Raw genomic sequence first — 16,821 nt, 5'->3', positions numbered from 1 at the left:
TCTGCAGCCCCGTGGTGGCCCAGGGGAGGGCTTTAGCAGAGGCCAAGGCTCCCTGTGTTTTGCTTATGACTGGGAGTGTTCATCATCCGTGGCCCCTGGGCTGTCTTTCTTCCAATAATGGGATGGAGCCTGATAGTTCCGAGTGGCCAGCATCGAGATGAGGCTTGAGGGTCTAGAACTGCAGTGTCTGTGTCCCCCAAATCATAGGGGTGGCCCTCTTCAGCCCCAGAAGGCTGGGGGTAGAGCAGTGTGGGCAGTGGAAAGCCAGGCTTGGCCCGGAGCCCCATGAAGCTGCCATCGCCCAGCCCAGCTTGCATGAAACAAGGGCCATGGGAAACTCCAAGATTCCTGTCCCAGGCATTCTTTCCTATTTAAGGAGTATTTTTTACTTAAGCAGCTACTTTGGAGCAGACAGGGGCAAGAGAAATAGAGAATGGTAGGTTTCTCAACCTCAGAGGATGATGAAGATAAATGCATATCCTGCAGAATCATCTGAAGCCTGCGGCAAGGACTCTGGGCTGAGCTCCAAGATATGGGTTCAAGGCCCGTGTTGCCCCCAGCCTTGCCTAAGTCTCTTAGCATGCCCTGGTCCCTGTTTCTTCATTTATCAAGTAGGGAAAGTAAAATAGCCCTTACAAGTTGGTGTAGAAAATGTCAAGGAGCTCTCCAAATGAGGAAACCGGGGCTTTTCTCATCGATAATAACAAGAAGAAAAATTATAGAAGGAAATGTCTGTTTAGTTATATTTTCAACTATCATTGACTCCTAAAGTAGTGAAATATCTTTGAATAGATATTTTAAAAATATATACCTAATATAATGAAATATAAATATTTTTCTATATTACATTCTATATAAATATTTACTATATTTAATAATTTATCCTTATATGACATGTAAATATTTACATATATAAATATTTATGTACTTTAGTCCATGTGTGTACATATACACAGACAAAACACATATGCATATGTATTTTGGAAAAGTCAGAACAAGAAGAATTATAAATGAAGATATTGGCACTCTTAATAGCATGCATAATTTTTTTCCTCCAGCATTTTCGGTTCCGTGGATAGGGAGTGTGTGCATTACTGTTTGTAATTTAAAGACAAAGGAAACATGATCCCAGCTTCTTTGTGTGTGCCCGCCCGACGCCGCGTCCCTCCTCCCGTGCCTCTCTCCACATGCTGGTTTACATAGAGTAGCTCTGGGTCAGCCATGGCTGCCCGGGTTCCTCACTCCAGGGTCCTCCTTAGGATGTACCCCAAAGGCCCAAGCCCCCCATCCCCCTTTTCATTCTGCAGGGTGTGCACACACATGTGCAGGAGATATGCCACACTAACCAGAAACTTGCTCCGTGTTTAAATGTGAGGCTAGGGTAGGAGGGAAGAGGACACGTATCCGCATATGTTAGCTAGAATGCAGCCCAAGCTGGAGGTTGGTGACACTGCAGTAATTGGAGGTAAGAGCTGTGAGGCCATTCAGATAAATTTTTGACATAAAAATGTAGGCTGGTTCATAAAAGGTTGCAGTGACAATAGGTTATAGTGACAGCTTTTCAACAATTTTCTAAGCCTCCGGATGGAAGGGGATTCAGCATAATGAATTATGGGTGATCTGGACAACATGGTATCCTTTCATAGGCATGGATCTAAGGGCAGAATAAAGTTATCCAGGATGGCCCACATTGAATAACACTATTGTTAAAACATGGACTGGAGAAGGAGAGAAAAGATTAGACGCTTGAAAGACTCAGCGACGGTAGCTGCAAGGCCTTGGTCTTGCAACCTGGGCACTGGGTGTTCGCAGCTCCCATCCTCCAGCGTAATGAGCACTTTATCTGCCAGATTCTAGGTTGAACATCACGCCTGTCTGGCAGGGCTCCCAGGCTTTCCTGCAAAGGGGGCGTTGTTCCTCTACCAGCTCAGCTGTTTGTGCGGTTTTGCCCTTTTGATTAAATTGCCTCTATCAACTCCTGGATGGGACTTGTGGGACCCTTCTTAAGTGGATGTCTTCTGGAGGGGAGACTATGCCAGAAGGATGGGGGCTCAGAGAAGGAGTGGGACCCATCAGGTTGGGAGAGGGGAAAAGCCCTGGCTCCCACAGAGTCCTCTCTGCCAGAATCCACCCTTCGCCTCTGATCAGGTACTGGCTGCTCAGTCAGAGAGCAGAAGCAGCCACCTTTGATCCTGTCTTTACTTAGGTGAGAATAATAACAGCCACTATGATAACAGAATGATAACCATCACTTGCTGAGTGCCTACAGTGTATGTGAAACTACATTAAGCACTTTGTATCATCTCATGTAAACCTCACAACAACCCTGTGATGTAGGTATTGCCATTCCCGTTTTATAGAGAAGAAAACTGAGGCCTAGAGAAGCTAATCTGCAGCTCACAGATGTTCAAATAGTTTGGAGTTGAAATTGGGGTCTATCCTGCCCCCAAGTTTGCGCTCCTGGCCACTGATTGTGTTATACTAACTCCTGAACACTCACGCTCCAAGACCGCACAAAAAGGCGTCGTCAAAAGGGGAGAAGAGTTTATGAGTGTCTCCCAGGACCATTGAGGGGGCCCGGCAAGTGGGGGTACAAGATTTGCTCAGTGGAGAAAATTCATTTTAAATGGGTTTTGGGTGGGAGTAAAGCGTCCTTGGTAGTGAAATGTCTATATTCAGTGACTTCAAGCTGGGCTTGTGAATTTATATGAATAATTTGTTAATGGCAGTTACAGGAGTTGAAGTAATTTACGTGGTCATAAGGGAGTAAAATTCCGCCCTGGAATGTGCATGTGTATTCAAGCCTCCCCCTCTGTGGTTTGCCACAGGAAAGCATGGCAGGTCTGAGGTCTTTGGAAGCCTTGCTCGTGATTGCAAACGAGACCAGGCCAGGGTCTGTGAGAGCTTAGCCATGCACCCAACCTCATTGTCATGTCCTGACATCTTCTAGATTGCAAACATCAACGTGTTCCTTTGCATGAGACCACTGGGGTAGGAGGGTTACTCTTAGCTCTGAGATACCCAGTGAGAAGCGTGAGGGCACCTCCCCCACTCAGTAGTGCATCTGAGGTTGGTAGGTTCCCAGGCTAGCCCACCACACTGACTGACATGATCTTGTCTGATGGAGAGACCCAGGGGTTTCCATCCTACATCCGAGCATGTTGTTATTCATGCCCCAGCCTTTGCACAGGGCCGTGCTGTTTGCACACCAAGCCCTCCGCAGTGTGGGGGTGGCAGTGGAGGGCTCAGTTAATAGCTGCTGCTTTGATATCAGGCTGTAAAGGACACTCTTGGGGCTCTGGGGCCAGGGGAGGACAATTGACGGGGGCTGAGGCAGGGCAGAGGGAGCAGAATCCAGTGGCTATGGCAGTCACTGCCCTGGAGAAACTCACGAAGGGGCAGGGGACACAGCAAGGGTCCCCCAGTGCATCCCTGGTCCCCCTGTGCCATGACGAGCACAGAGTATCCACTGCTAATTTTCCCCAGAATTTGGAGACAACCAGAGTGTAGGACCTTTTCATCCTAACACACCAGAGACAGCCCGTGCCCGTCGGCAAGACATGACATCGTTCCTGTGCCTCCCAGAGCATCTCCTGAGTCATCCGTCCCAGCACCCCCCTGCCCCAGGGCCTGCCCAAAGCAGGCGTATTGTGTTACCCTTTCTCCTTGCGCTTTTCTTAGTAACAGCACTGGCTGCAGCTCCTGCACAGAGGCCTCCTGGAGACATTCTGTCCTGGTCGGCCCCAAAGGCTGGCTCTGAGTCAATACGTCCATCCCTACCCTGGAAGCTCTTCCTCACTCTGCCCAGAGTCCTGTGTGAGGCCAGTGGGGAACTTTTAGGAAGCCACAACAGGGGTAGGGGGTCAGGAAAGCTGTGACTGTAGCTTAAAAGCAGGTGAATGTCCCTCCTACCCAAGGGACAGCTCCACGCAGCTGCTCTACGTGAATTTTTTTTTTTTTTTTTTAAGGAACAAGGTCTTGCCGTGTTGCCCAGACTGGTCTCGAACTCCTGGGCTCCAAGCAGTCTACCCATCTCAGCCTCCAAAAGTGCTGGGATTACAGGCGTGAGGCACCACTCCCGACCTCTACATGGGAATATTCTGTCCTCACGGTCTGAATCCCAGGTCAAGGGAAGACCTGGAAGTGTATGAGGTTGGATCTCAGGTGCTACTCAGGCCCAGCCCAGGGGAGCCACACCCCATTGGCTCAGTGAGATCAGGAAGCAGGAGAGGGTCTGCTCAGCCTAGGCCAGCTTGGACTTGCCAGCAATTCTGGGGCTTCATAGACCCCTCTGATTTCTTAGGAAAAGACATCACAGCTCTTGCCAATCCATGAGTCACTGAGTATGGCATGAGCCACCCTCTGTGGCCAGCCTGATGGTGGGCAGTCTGGGGTGAGGTCAGGACAATGCCTCTCTTCAGGGTAGGTCAAAGTCAGGGAAGTGACCCCCCACCCCAGGGCAAACAAGGGCTCAGGAAAGCAGGTTTGAGGTCAGAAGTGAAGTTGGACAGCCTTCCCTGGACCCTGGAACCGTGAGAAATGCCCACCCTGTAGGAGTTTCTGTAGCTGCTGGAGCCAGAAAAGACAGCCAGAGGTAGGGCCTCAATCCAGAAACCCTGTTCATCCCACGTGGCTGGATCCCACCTCCAACCAGCAGTCAAGGTGTTTCCTGGGCTGGAAGATGAAGGCTACAGCGGCGGCGGTCAGGGCTCTGGCAGCAGGACAGGGGCATGTCCTCTGAGTTCTTGGGGGACCTCTGCTGGGCCCTGAGCTCTGTGTCTCGGGACAAAAATCCCAGATTCCAGAGCTGAAGGCACTTCCCAGGTTTCCTACCCAGCCAGTTGCTTTCCAGGTGGGGTCTGAGGCCCAGGCCTTTTGAAAGGCCCTGGCACATTTGGAATAAAAATTCTGAAAGTGCTGATTTTCTAAAAGAGGGAGATCGAGGAGGCTGGCCGGGAAAGCATACCCTTCCTCGGGTGCTGGAGCCCAGGAAAGCCGTAAACACTGTGAGTCCACATCCCAGCCCTTCCCTGTCTCCAGGCCAGTCCAGCATTGTGTCCAGCCCTGGGGAGCAGGCCAGGCCGAGGAGCCCTGGTGGATTCCATCAGAGGCCCTGGTGCAGCTGCATTCACGGTCCAGCGGGAAAGGAAGGCTGCACTCAGCCCATCCCCGAGTTCAGTGCAGGAACAGCTCTTACGGGGTCCCCACTGGCCACCCAACATTGTCCCCGTCTCCTCCAGAGGGACTGTGCCCAGAGGAGGTGCCCAGATTTGTGGCGAGGTTGACCATAGCACCATGAAGTCGGTTCTGTGAGCTCAGGCCTGGGTACTGGGTCTGGTCTTCAGTGCTCAGGGTCTGGGGCAGCCCCCGAGGGGACCGTGTTGCTATCCAGTGTGAAGCATCTAGACAAAGGACCATTGGACAACTGGAAGATCCTTTCTTTTTTGTTTTTTAATTTTTTTATTTTTTATTTTTTTTTGAGACGGAGTTTCACTCTTTCGCCCAGGCTGCAGTGCAGTGGTACAATCTGGGCCTCCCGAGTAGCTGGGACTACAGGCGCCCACCACCACGCCTGGCTGATTTTTTGTATTTTTAGTAGAGACGGGGTTTCACCGTGTTAGCCAGGATGGTCTCGATATCCTGACCTTGTGATCTGCCTGCCTCGGCCTCCCAAAGTGCTGGGATTACAGGCGTGAGCCACTGCGCCCAGCCTGGAAGATCATTTCTATTCTCTATAACTGAGGCAGTTGCTGCTGGTTACAGGGCTTGCTAATAGATGGCCCCACTGGGATGCAAGTGTCATGGGGGAGAGACTTGACAGTGATGAAAATGACTGATTTCCTGGGAGACAGCACTCCCTCCAGCAGCAGCAGGAGCCCCGGAGGTGGCCTTGGGGGGCTTTTCCTTCTGGTTCTGACACTACCATGTCCTAAGAGCTCAGGCCCCTGGAGCACTGAGTGCCCATCTGCAAAATGGAGAGAGACCAAGTCACTTTGAGTCATTTTAGACCATCATAGATCTGAGCAAGAGGCAGGGTGAAGACAGAAAGGAGGACCCTCTGAGGTTAGAGGGGACCCCTTCCCTGGAGGTGGTGTCCTTACCACGCCTCTCCAGTGCCTCCTCCTCCCTGTTCCTTGCTGCCTGTCGGCCTGAGGTCCCCATCCTGACCCATGCTTCCTGCCCCCCAGCTGTGGGCTGCAGCCAAGGCCAGGGAAGCAGTTGTCCCCTCAGCCATTTGCAGTAGAAGGGCCAGGCCCCTCTGATGGGGAAATAGGAAGGGCTGTTGGGAGGGTCCGCTGAGCCCCCCAACTCCACCTGGCCCTGCCTGCTAGATCAGGCCTGATCTGACCTGCCACCGCCTTCCCTGGAGTAAGGCCTCAGCCACTGGGAGGGCAGCGTGGCCCTGTTCTTTTTCCTTTGTTGCTTTTTTTTTTGGAGACAGGGTTCACTCTGTCACCCAGATTGCAGTGCAGTGGCATGGTCTCAGCTCACTACAACCTCCGCTTCCCAGGCTCAAGGGATCTTCCCACCTCAGCCTCCTGAGTAGCTGGGACTACACAGCCAGCTAATTTTTTAATTTTTTGAAGAGACGAGGTCTCACTATACTGCCCAGGCTGGTCTTCAACTCCTGGGCTCAAGCAGTCCTCCCACCTCGGCCTCCCAAAGTGGTGAGATCACAGGCATGAGCCACCACACCCCGCCTACCTGCCCCTTATGGAGCGACTTCCACGCGGCTCTTGTATCACAGCTGAAGGAGGCTTCATAGGGCCCAGACCAGGCCTTCCACGGAACACAGCCCCCGGCGCCCCAGGAACTGCGCACGGTGAGGGACCGTAAGAAGCCCTCGCCCTTCATCTTCTCTCAGTTTTTGTTGAGCTACAAAGTCGATTTGGTATATTTTCAGAACATGTAACTCCTTAGTGATTAGACTGCCCATGAAAATAGACACATATCCTAGCCTCTAGGCCCAAAAGAAAGAGGAACTATAATAAAAGCAAAGAAGTCATTCAAGCCCTCCTCCTTCTCAGGTGCTTAGCACACGTGAAATCCAAATCCTCAGGAACTGGGAAAACCGTTTTTTTTTTTTTTTTTGAGACAGGGTCTCACTCTGTCGCCCAGGCTGGAGTGCAGTGGTGTGATCTTGGCTCACTGTAACCTCTGCCTCCTGGGTTCAAGCGATTCTCGTGTCTCAGCCTCCCAAGTAGCTGGGATTTTAGGCACCCACCACCACGCCCGGCTAATTTTTGTATTTTTGGTAGAGACGGGGTTTTGCCATGTTGGCCAGGCTGGTCTTGAATTCCTGACCTCAGTGATCTGCCCACCTCAGCCTCCCAAAGTGCTGGGATTACAGGTGTGAGCCATGGTGCCCAGCCAAGGGAAAACCTTTCTTAAAGGACAAGTGAGAGTATGGGAGTTTCAGGTGGGGGGATCAATCCGTGAGCGAGTGTGTGTGTGTGTGTGTGTGTGTGTGAGAGAGAGAGAGGGAGAGAGAGAGAGAGGGAGAGAGAGAGAGAGGCAGAGAGAGAGAGAAAGAGAGAAAGGAGAGAGGGAGGAATGAAAAGAGATGATTGATTCCAGAACATTCCCGGGCCTTGCACACAGCCTGCTCAGGAAAGCTGGAAGGTCCTCCTCCCAGCCGCTCTGCTGCTGGGTGCAGGGGTCTCTGGCCTCCTTTGTTTCACGTCCCTTGTGTGATTGCAAGGCGCCCTTCCTGTGACTCACTGCGTCCTTGCCTTTCCCAATTTCCAACTCAGTTTAGCCAAGGGATCTAAGGCATGGGGTTAGGCACTGCCTCAAAGCATCTTAGGAATCTGCCCAAAATTCCGTGTTCATCCTGACCGATTTAACAATTAAAGGATCACTTTATGAAATTCCTTGTCTTATAAACGCAATTAGCAGTTTTAATCTCCTGAGGGAACAAATCATTCACTGCTTGATGGGAGTTGGTTTTATCAGAGAATTTTGCTTCTAAAGTTAAACTGAAATAAAAGCAGAGGGGAAGAGGAGAGTCATTTATGGGGCATCTGAGGGCACTTGTGGGCAGCTCAGGGAGAGCAGAAGGGAGCTTGATGCTTGCAGAACCCACACTCAATGGCAGGCACTGTCCTAGTCCCTTAGACACCCTTAGCTAGGGCTTATCTTAGCCCATTCAGGCTGCCATAACAAAATACTGTAAACAGGGTGGCTTAGAAACAACAGAAATGTATTTCTCACAGTCCTGGAAGATGAGAAACCCACGATCAAGGCACCGGCCAATGTGGTGCCTGGTAAGGGTTGGGCCTGGCTCATGGACAGCACCTTCTAACTGTACTCCATGGTGGAAGGGGCAAGCTCTGGTCTCATGAGCCCCATATGAGAGCACTAATCCCATTGGTGAGGGCCCCACCCTCATGACCTAATCACTTCCCTAAGGCTTCCCCTTCTCATACCATCACACTGGGGGTTAGGTTTTGACATGGATTTTGAGAAGACACAAATATTTAAACCACAGCAGGGCTCTGCCACCCACAGACCAGGAGGTGGTGACTCAGAGAGGGCCTGCAAACTGCCCAGACCACACAGACCAGGAGGTGGTGACTCAGAGGGGGCCTGCAAACTGCCCAGACCACACAGGAGCTCAGAGATCAGCTGGGGATTTGAAAGGTGGTCACTCTGACCCCAGAGAAGAATCTCTTCCCACTGCCCCAAGCTGGGAATGCCAAAAGGAAGGTGGGATTGAGAAGCAGAGGGGATGCAGAAAAGGCTGCCCAGGAGAACCATCAGCAATCCATTTTGGTTTTTTAGTCTTGAACCAAATGGAAAAGTTACTTTTAATGAAATATCTGAAATCCAGTCTTACCCTATCTTACACATATTTGGGACTACATTCTTTAGAGCAGGGGTCACCCACCCCCACAAACCAGTACAGTCCATGGCCTGTTAGGAAACAGGTGCACAGCAGGTGAGTGGCAGGCAAGCCAGCATGACCACCTGAGCTCCATCTCCTGTCAGATCAGCAATGACAATAGATTCTCATAGGACCGTGAACCCTATTGTGAACTGTGCGTGTGAGGGATCTAGGTTGCATGCTCCTTATGAGAATCTAATACCTGATGATCTGAGGTGGAGCAGTTTCATCCCAGAACCATCTCCCCACACCCCCAGCCCCATCCATGGAAAAATTGTCTTCCACAAAAGTGGTCCCTGCTGCCAAAAAGGTTGGGGACCGCTGCCTTAGAGAGCTCTGAAGTTGTTTCTTTTGTGAGCAAGCCTCTGTCGTCATGTGAACTGCCGTTCCCCCAATTTATATGTTTAGTCACTTTAGATTCTCTCACACTCATCTCTTTCTAGGGACCCCGGAATTGTCCCAAGACGAGGAAGGAGGGAGGGCGGGAGGGTGATTCTCCAGCCTACAGGTAGTCAGTAGTTGACCCAAAATGTTACCTTTTGTTGTCCACACAAAGACAGTAATTTCCATCTCCATTCCCAGCATGATGGGAGGGAAAAAGGAATGCGCAGAAGTCATTTGGAGGAAGTTCCCACATACAGAAGAGAGTAAAACTGTGTCTGTAAACATGAAAATAACAGCATCTGCTGGTGAAGTTTTGGTCTTTTATTTTGTGTTTTCCTAAACATATCTATAGCTTACTGTCTGTACCAGGAACTCCCACGCGCCTGTGAGGTCTCTTGCCTGTTGCCCTGACTTGCAACTGAGTATTTCATTTTTGTGTTCATCCTTCTTCCCCCACAAGACTGCAGTCTCCTTGGAGGTAGGGCCCAGTCTTTTTTTTTTTTCCTCTGTCTTATCTTCTATGCCTGGAATATCGTAGGAGCTCAGAAAATGTTTGTTGTTTTGTTTTTATTCAAAGTTAGAGCTATAATTCACAAAATACACACCTCACATTTACTCTGTTAAATTCTTCCTTTAATTGAAATGCATTCATTTGGAGAAAGCGATGCTGATAGGAAGCAGATAACTGGAGAACCGATGATTTTCTAAGTGCTGTGGGCCCCTTAGGATGTGAATTACAATATGGAGCGTTTAGATACCAAACCCATTGGGGGAGGCACTGAGGATTATCCATTCTCGCACAGAGCACTCAATACAAACCCCAACTCATATTAATTAAAAATTCTAAATCACACAATTGTTTTTTTCTGCAAATACTTATATGCTCTGTTTTATCACCATTAATAATAACAATAAAGATAATAATAATAAAACTACTGTGTGATTAAGGTGCAGATAAGCAATTAGGAAACAAAATATTTACAGGTTTTTAGGGAGCCCTGTGCTCAGAATGGGAATAGGATAATTACAATGGAGGTTTAGTATGAGAGCTCATTCGAGAAGATTCTCCACTGAGAGTTGAAGTCAGTCACTGGGTTCTATTTTGTCTGTGATTCTATCAACCTGTTCCCCTGATATCAATCATTTAGTCACTCATTCATTTGACACAGATGTATTAAGTGTCTCGAACATGCCAGGCAGTGTGCTAGGTGCTGGAACATGAGGGTAAATAGAATATTCCCCACTCCTGTGGTCTAGGGGTGGTTATGTCATTACAGCCAGGAGGGAGATGGCCTGCAGTGGCAGGGCACTGTGTCTAAGCCGAGGACTGTAGGATGAGTTGGAGAGCTCCAGGAGAAAGAGTGGGAGAGAGAATTCCCTGGAGATGCTTGGTGAAGAGTTGTAAGCTTGGTGCTTGTGAGGACTGAAAAGTCATTGAGCCCTTTCACTGGAGAAGGCAGCAATCAGAGATGAGCTGGAGAGGTGAGCTGGGACCACATCCTGAGGGCTGTGGGGAGCCACAGATGGATTTTTGTGAAATAGAGAGCAGGTGTGCTCTTCAGAATGCGCCCCCCTCGGCTGGTTGTGGAGCGAGGGAATAGGAATCAAGGATGCCTGTGTGGAGCCGGGTGCAGAATTTCATGATAGCCGTGGCCTAGAGATGGGTAATAGCGAGAAAAGGGGGAATGGGGGGATTTCAGAAATTCAGGACAGATGATGATAATAATGATGACAAATACATAATACGCTCTTACCATGTGCCAGAGCCTACTACAAGCACTTTGCATGTTTATTTGGTTCAACCTTCCAACAAAACCCGTGAGGTAGTGACTTATCCCCATTGTATGGGTGAGGAAACCGAGACACAAAGAGATTAAATAGTTGGTGCAAGACTACACTAATCTTAAGTAACAAATGGGAATCAGACTCCTGTTTGGATGTGAACCCACCCCTGACCCCCCACTTCTTTCCAGAGCCCATGGTCCACACTACTGTCTTCAGTGACATGGGGGTACGGGAGGTCCATTACTCAGGTAGGGAGGGTAGGCAGAGCAGATGAGTTGCTTTTGTGACACATACCCCTGACAGTCCCTCAGGGATCACATGGTATCAGAAGCAGTGGAGAGTCCTCATCCCTGGCTGGCCATCTCCCCCTCCCCACAAAGCCCTTCCTCCCAACACTTGGAAATAAAGCCTTTCAACTGGATGCTAGTAGTCAGGGACTGTCTTGGGGTGGGATGGGGCGATACTGCTGCTGGGTCTTTTGGGCCCACGGCCAGGCCTCAGCTCCAAACTCAACTCTTGCTGGCCTCTCGGTACTGAATTGCACCTTGCTGTATTCGTTCTGGTGTGCTTTGGAGAACCAATTGATTTCCCAGCTCCCTATCTTGTCACTATCTGAATGAGCTTTTATGGAGAATCTGCTGCTCTTTGAGAAGTTTCATGGACATTTTCTTCATCTTTTCCTGGAATGAAGTTCATAAATTGGTGCTTTAAGAGGCTTGGTCCGGAATGAGCTGCAGGGAATGGCTAGTTTAAAGACGTGGTCATCTCTCCTCAGTTCCCCACTTCCCCATAGGCCCTCTGTCTGCATTTTCACTGTGGGACTTATGTGCCTTCTGACTCTGAAATTTTCAGTTTCATCAGTCATGATCAGCAGATTGCCTCTTGCCATCACTCCAGACTTGTCCTTTGCAAGGCTTGGTCCTGGGACAAGAAGTAGCCCTGTGTGGTGGGGCGGGTGCCCTGAAATGCTATGCAGAAAGCCTGGGTCCTAACTGTGTCTCAATTCACTACAGAAACTTGGCCCAGATCACCTTCCATTCTGGACCTCACTCGCCCCTGCAAAAGTAGAAATGCAAGTTCATGTTGTTGGATAAATATTTGCAGCAGTAAAGTAAGATAATAGATTCATGTATTTATTCACCATTTATTAATCACTTATTCTGTGCCAAGCACAGTTTCAGGTGCTTTGGTTAGAGTAATAAGCAAGATAAACAAAAATTACTGCCCACATGGAGCTTACCTTCAAGTGGATGGAAAGACAATGAATAAGTAACAAAAATATCTAGTATGTTAGATGGTAATAAGTGCTGGCGAGTTCCATGTTCAAAATGATCAATGAGGAAATGCTGACCAAGCCTTCTGTTGAAGATAGTTAGAAAAGCAGGTAGTGTCTAATAACCATTGTCTTGAAGGCATTGGAGAGGTAACAAGACACAGTGAGCTGCTATTCGATTCGGGTCTGGGAAGCACAGAGGCCCGTGGAGGTGAGCCTTATGCTTACAGCCAGTTTTCCTCTAGGAGTATTTGGCAGTTCTTAAGGGACAGATGAGAGCTGAGCAGGGCGCTTGACAGCAGGCTTGCAGGGTCAGAGGACCAGGATTGGAACCCAGAGTCTGCCAAGGGGGCCAGTGGGTTCCAGTGACCCCTCTACTTTCTTTGGCCTGGGACTCTGAAGGGCTGCACACTGGGCCCTCTGAGGAGCTGCCTCTCTGCTTCAAATCCTCTGGGTTCTCCAAAATGAATTAAAGTGATCCCGTATTACTAGTATCCCTAGGTGCCCAGCAGAAGCAGACAAATAATCTTAGGAGAAAGATACCATCTTGACCTCAGATTATTTCTAAAACAATGTGCAAAGGTAGAATCTGTAACGTAATTTCAAAAATAATCAGATACAAGGAGACCACAATAACAAATATCAGTAGAAACAACAGAAAATAGAAAGACCCATAGGGGTTCCAGATATATTGGAATTCTCAGACACAGACTTTAAAATAACTCTGCTTACCATGTTCCAGATGTTAAAAGACCAAAATTGGAATTTTCAGCGGAGAACCAGAAACTATATATCTTTTTAAAAACCCAAATGTAAATAACCACATAATACCCCAAATTGAGAATTCAATGTCGAGTTTAACAGATGCAACCAAAAAAAAAAAAAAGGATTATGAACTGAAAGATTGATTAGAAAAAAAAAAATCCACCTTAAGTAAAGAGAGACCAGAGAAAAAATGCAAAAAAAGGCGGGGAGGTGGGGCAGTAGGAGTTAAAATGAAAATGTCTAACACACGTATAATTGGGATTCCAGAAAAAGAGGAGGAAGAAACTGTGTCAGAAGCAATATTTCAAGAAAATGGGTGAGAACATTTCTAAACTGTTGAAAGATATCAAGTCATAGATTCAAGAAACACTTTACAAGCAGGATAAGTGAAATCTAAACCAAGGCATTCAGAGTAAAACTGCTGAAAATTAAAGACAGAGAAAAATCTAAAAAGCAGGTGGAAGGGAAAGACAGATTACTTTGAAAGGTACAATGACAAAATATATAACTGACTTCTCAATAAAACATTGCAAGTCAGAAGTCAATGGTGTGATATCTTTAAAGTGCTAAAAGAAATTGCCAGCTCGGAATTCTATACCCAGTGAAAATGCCCTTAGAAGAAAGAACAAAGATAAGATTTTTTTAAAAAGTTCAGACAAACAGTGAAATAATTTGTCACCAGAAAGCCTGGCTGGGTGTGGTGGTTCATGCCTGTAATCCCAGAACTTTAGGCCATGGCAGGTGGATCACCTGAGGTCAGGAGTTGGAGACCAGCCTGGCCAACATGGAGAAACCATGTCTCTATTAAAAATACAAAAATTAGGTGGTCATGGTGGCGAACGCCTGTAATCTCAGCTACTCAGTAGGCTGAGGCAGGAGAAATTCTTGAACCCGGGAGGCTGAGGTTGTAGTGAGCCAAGATCACACCACTGCACTCCAGCCTGGGCAACAGAGCGAGTCTCAATCTCAAAAAAGAAAAGAAAAGGAAAGAAAGCCTGCACTGAAGGAAATCCAAAAGTACATTTTTCAGGCAGATGAAATTAATTCAAAGCAAAGGTTAGAGTTTCAGGAAGCAATGAAAAGCAACAAAAAATGTAAAAATAAGGCTATAGATAAATAAATATCAATTGTATACAAAGATTAAAAATCTCTTATGAAACAACATATATAGAGAGAAATAAATGCAAAAAAGGCTTAGAAATGGGGTGGAGAACAAATGAAATTATTTTAAGGCCCTTGAATTATTTTAAGGCCAAGGAAGACAGTATATAAGTATCAATATTACACTTCAATAAGTCAAGGATGAGGGATGTAATATCTATGGATATTACAATGAAATACAAAATACCTAATCCAAAAGAAGACAAAGGAGAAAAGAAGAAAAGGAACACAGAACAAGTGAGACACAGAAAGCATTTAGCAAAATGATCAATTTAAACCTGAATACATCAGTAATTACATCAAATGTATATGCTCTAACCAAAAGACAAAGCTTTTCAGACTGAAATTTTAAATTCTCACTCTATGCTATTTATAAAAAACACATTAAAAGAGAAAAGGTATAGAAAGATTAAAGGGAAAAGGGTAGAAGAAGGCAAAAAGATATACTATGCATAAAAGCAGGTGTAGCTACATCAATATCACACAAAATTGACTTTAAGACAAGAAACAATACTTCATAATTACTATTTTTTAAAAACCCATCCTTGGCCGGGCACGGTGGCTCATGCCTATAATCCCAGCACTTTGGGAGGCTGAGGTGGGCGGATCACAAGGTCAGGAATTCAAGACCAGCCTGGCCAACATGGTGAAACCCCATCTCTACTAAAAATACAAACATTAGCCGGGGGTGGTGGCACGCGCCTGTAATCCCAGCTACTCGGGAGGCTGAGGCAGGAGAATCGTTTGAACCCGGGAGGTGGAGGTTGCAGTGAGCCGAGATCGCGCCATTGCACTCCAGCCTGGGAGACAGGGCAAGACTCCATCTCAAAAAAAAAAAAAAAACCACCACCCTCAGCTCACCAGGAAGATACAACAATTGTATGCATCCAAGAACTGTGAAAGGAAAATAAATCTTGGGACCCCAAAATCACTAAGCTGAAGGGAAAAGTCAAGCTGGGAACTGCTTAGAACCAACCTGCCTCCCATTCTATCCCTTAAAAAAAGATAAGTACTAAGATTTTAAAAACAAGCTACATACCTCCCTCACAAGGAATTTCCTTGTGGACAAAGGACAGATAGAACTGAAAGTCACCGCTCTGCTCACTGAGATAGATGCGTATCTGACGGCCTCCTTTGAAAGGCTAATCAGAAACTCAAAACAATGCACCCATTTGTCGCTTACCTACCTATGACTTGGAAACCCCCTTCCTGCTTTGAGTTGTCCCACCCCTTTCCAGGCAGAATCAATGTACATCTTACATATATTGATTGATGTCTCATGTCTCCCTAAAATGTATAAAACCAACCTGTGCCCCAACCACCCTGGACACATGTCATCAGGACCTCCTGAGGCCGTGTCACTGGCATGCGTCCTTAACTTTGGCAAAATAAATTTCCTAAAATGAGACCTGTCTCAGATACCCAAAGAGTTCACAGAACATAGAACATAGCCTCGAAATATAAAAGGCAAAAATTGACAGAACTAGAAGGGAAAAAATGAATTCACAGTCACAGTAGGAAATATTTAACACATTCTCTAAATAACAAAACAAACAGACAAAAATAATAATAATAAAGGTGTAGAAGATTTGCAAACACAATTAGTAAACATGACAACGGCTTAGAGAATATGGTACATAAAATCTAGGGAATATGCGTTCTTCAGAATCACACACATAATATTGATAAGTGCAATGGAGAAAAGTGAATAAGGAGTGTTAGCTGTGAGAGTTGAAATAGTAGGGTTCGGAAAGAGCTCTCTGTGGTTGCCTTTGAGCAGAGACCCAAGGAGGTAAGAAAAGAGGTCACTCGGGTCGGTGATCGCTGAGGGAGGAACATTGCAGGCTCCAGGCTGAGGCAGGGTGGGCTGGTGTGTTCAGGAAACAGCAGGGACCGCAAAGCCATCCGGGGGCGGGAAGATGTGGGCTTGTAAGACCCCAAGAGAGGGGCGCCCTGGGCCCTGGGCATTGATGATGGGAATGGAGCCTGCTGCTCCCTGCAGCCCCAGGTCAGCTCTGCCTCCAGCAAAACAAGACTCCTCCAAAGCCTGTTCCAGCCATCAGGTCCTTCTCTCCCTGTCTGCTTAGCCCTCTCCCTAGAACCTGCACTTCCTTTCACAGCTCGGCGCTTCTTCCACGTCCTATCCAGTTGCCCTTTCAGGAAAGACACTGAACCTGGTGCCTGGGGAGCACGCACTGTGGGTCTGCGATGAGCCAGGCCTTCTCCTGGGCTTCGGCTTGTCCTCACAAGCCCGGGGGCAGGCTTTGTTATTAGCATTTTGCAGATAAGAAAACTGCTGCCTCGACTTCTGCTCTTGTGTAAATGCAACCTCCTCCTAGAGCCTCACTCTCACGTCCATTTTCACTGAACTGGGTGCTGCCAGGGACCCCACTTCCAGAGGAGGTTGCTGCCCCCACCCAGCCACCCTGGGACCATCCAACCTGGGATCCTGAGACACCCTGAGTCGTATCTCTGGGGCCAGAGAACAAGTCAGGACACTCGGAGCATCTCATGTGTGTCTCCGCTGCAGGGAGCTCTGAGTCAGCCTGTAGAAAGGGGTGCGGTG

At 47.8% G+C, this 16,821-nt stretch overlaps 1 protein-coding gene across 3 annotated transcripts in view; it reads left to right on the top strand.

Annotated features, from left to right (window-relative positions):
* Window positions 1-16,821, top strand: part of KLHL29 (kelch like family member 29) — a 322,115-nt gene that overhangs the window by 212,930 nt on the left and 92,364 nt on the right. The window lies entirely within an intron of this gene.

Source organism: Pan troglodytes, chromosome 12 (genome assembly GCF_028858775.2).
Source record: "Pan troglodytes isolate AG18354 chromosome 12, NHGRI_mPanTro3-v2.0_pri, whole genome shotgun sequence".
NCBI classification, from domain to species: Eukaryota; Metazoa; Chordata; class Mammalia; order Primates; family Hominidae; genus Pan; species Pan troglodytes.
Note: the sequence above shows the minus strand (reverse complement) of the source record. Positions and strands in the feature narration are given on the sequence as shown.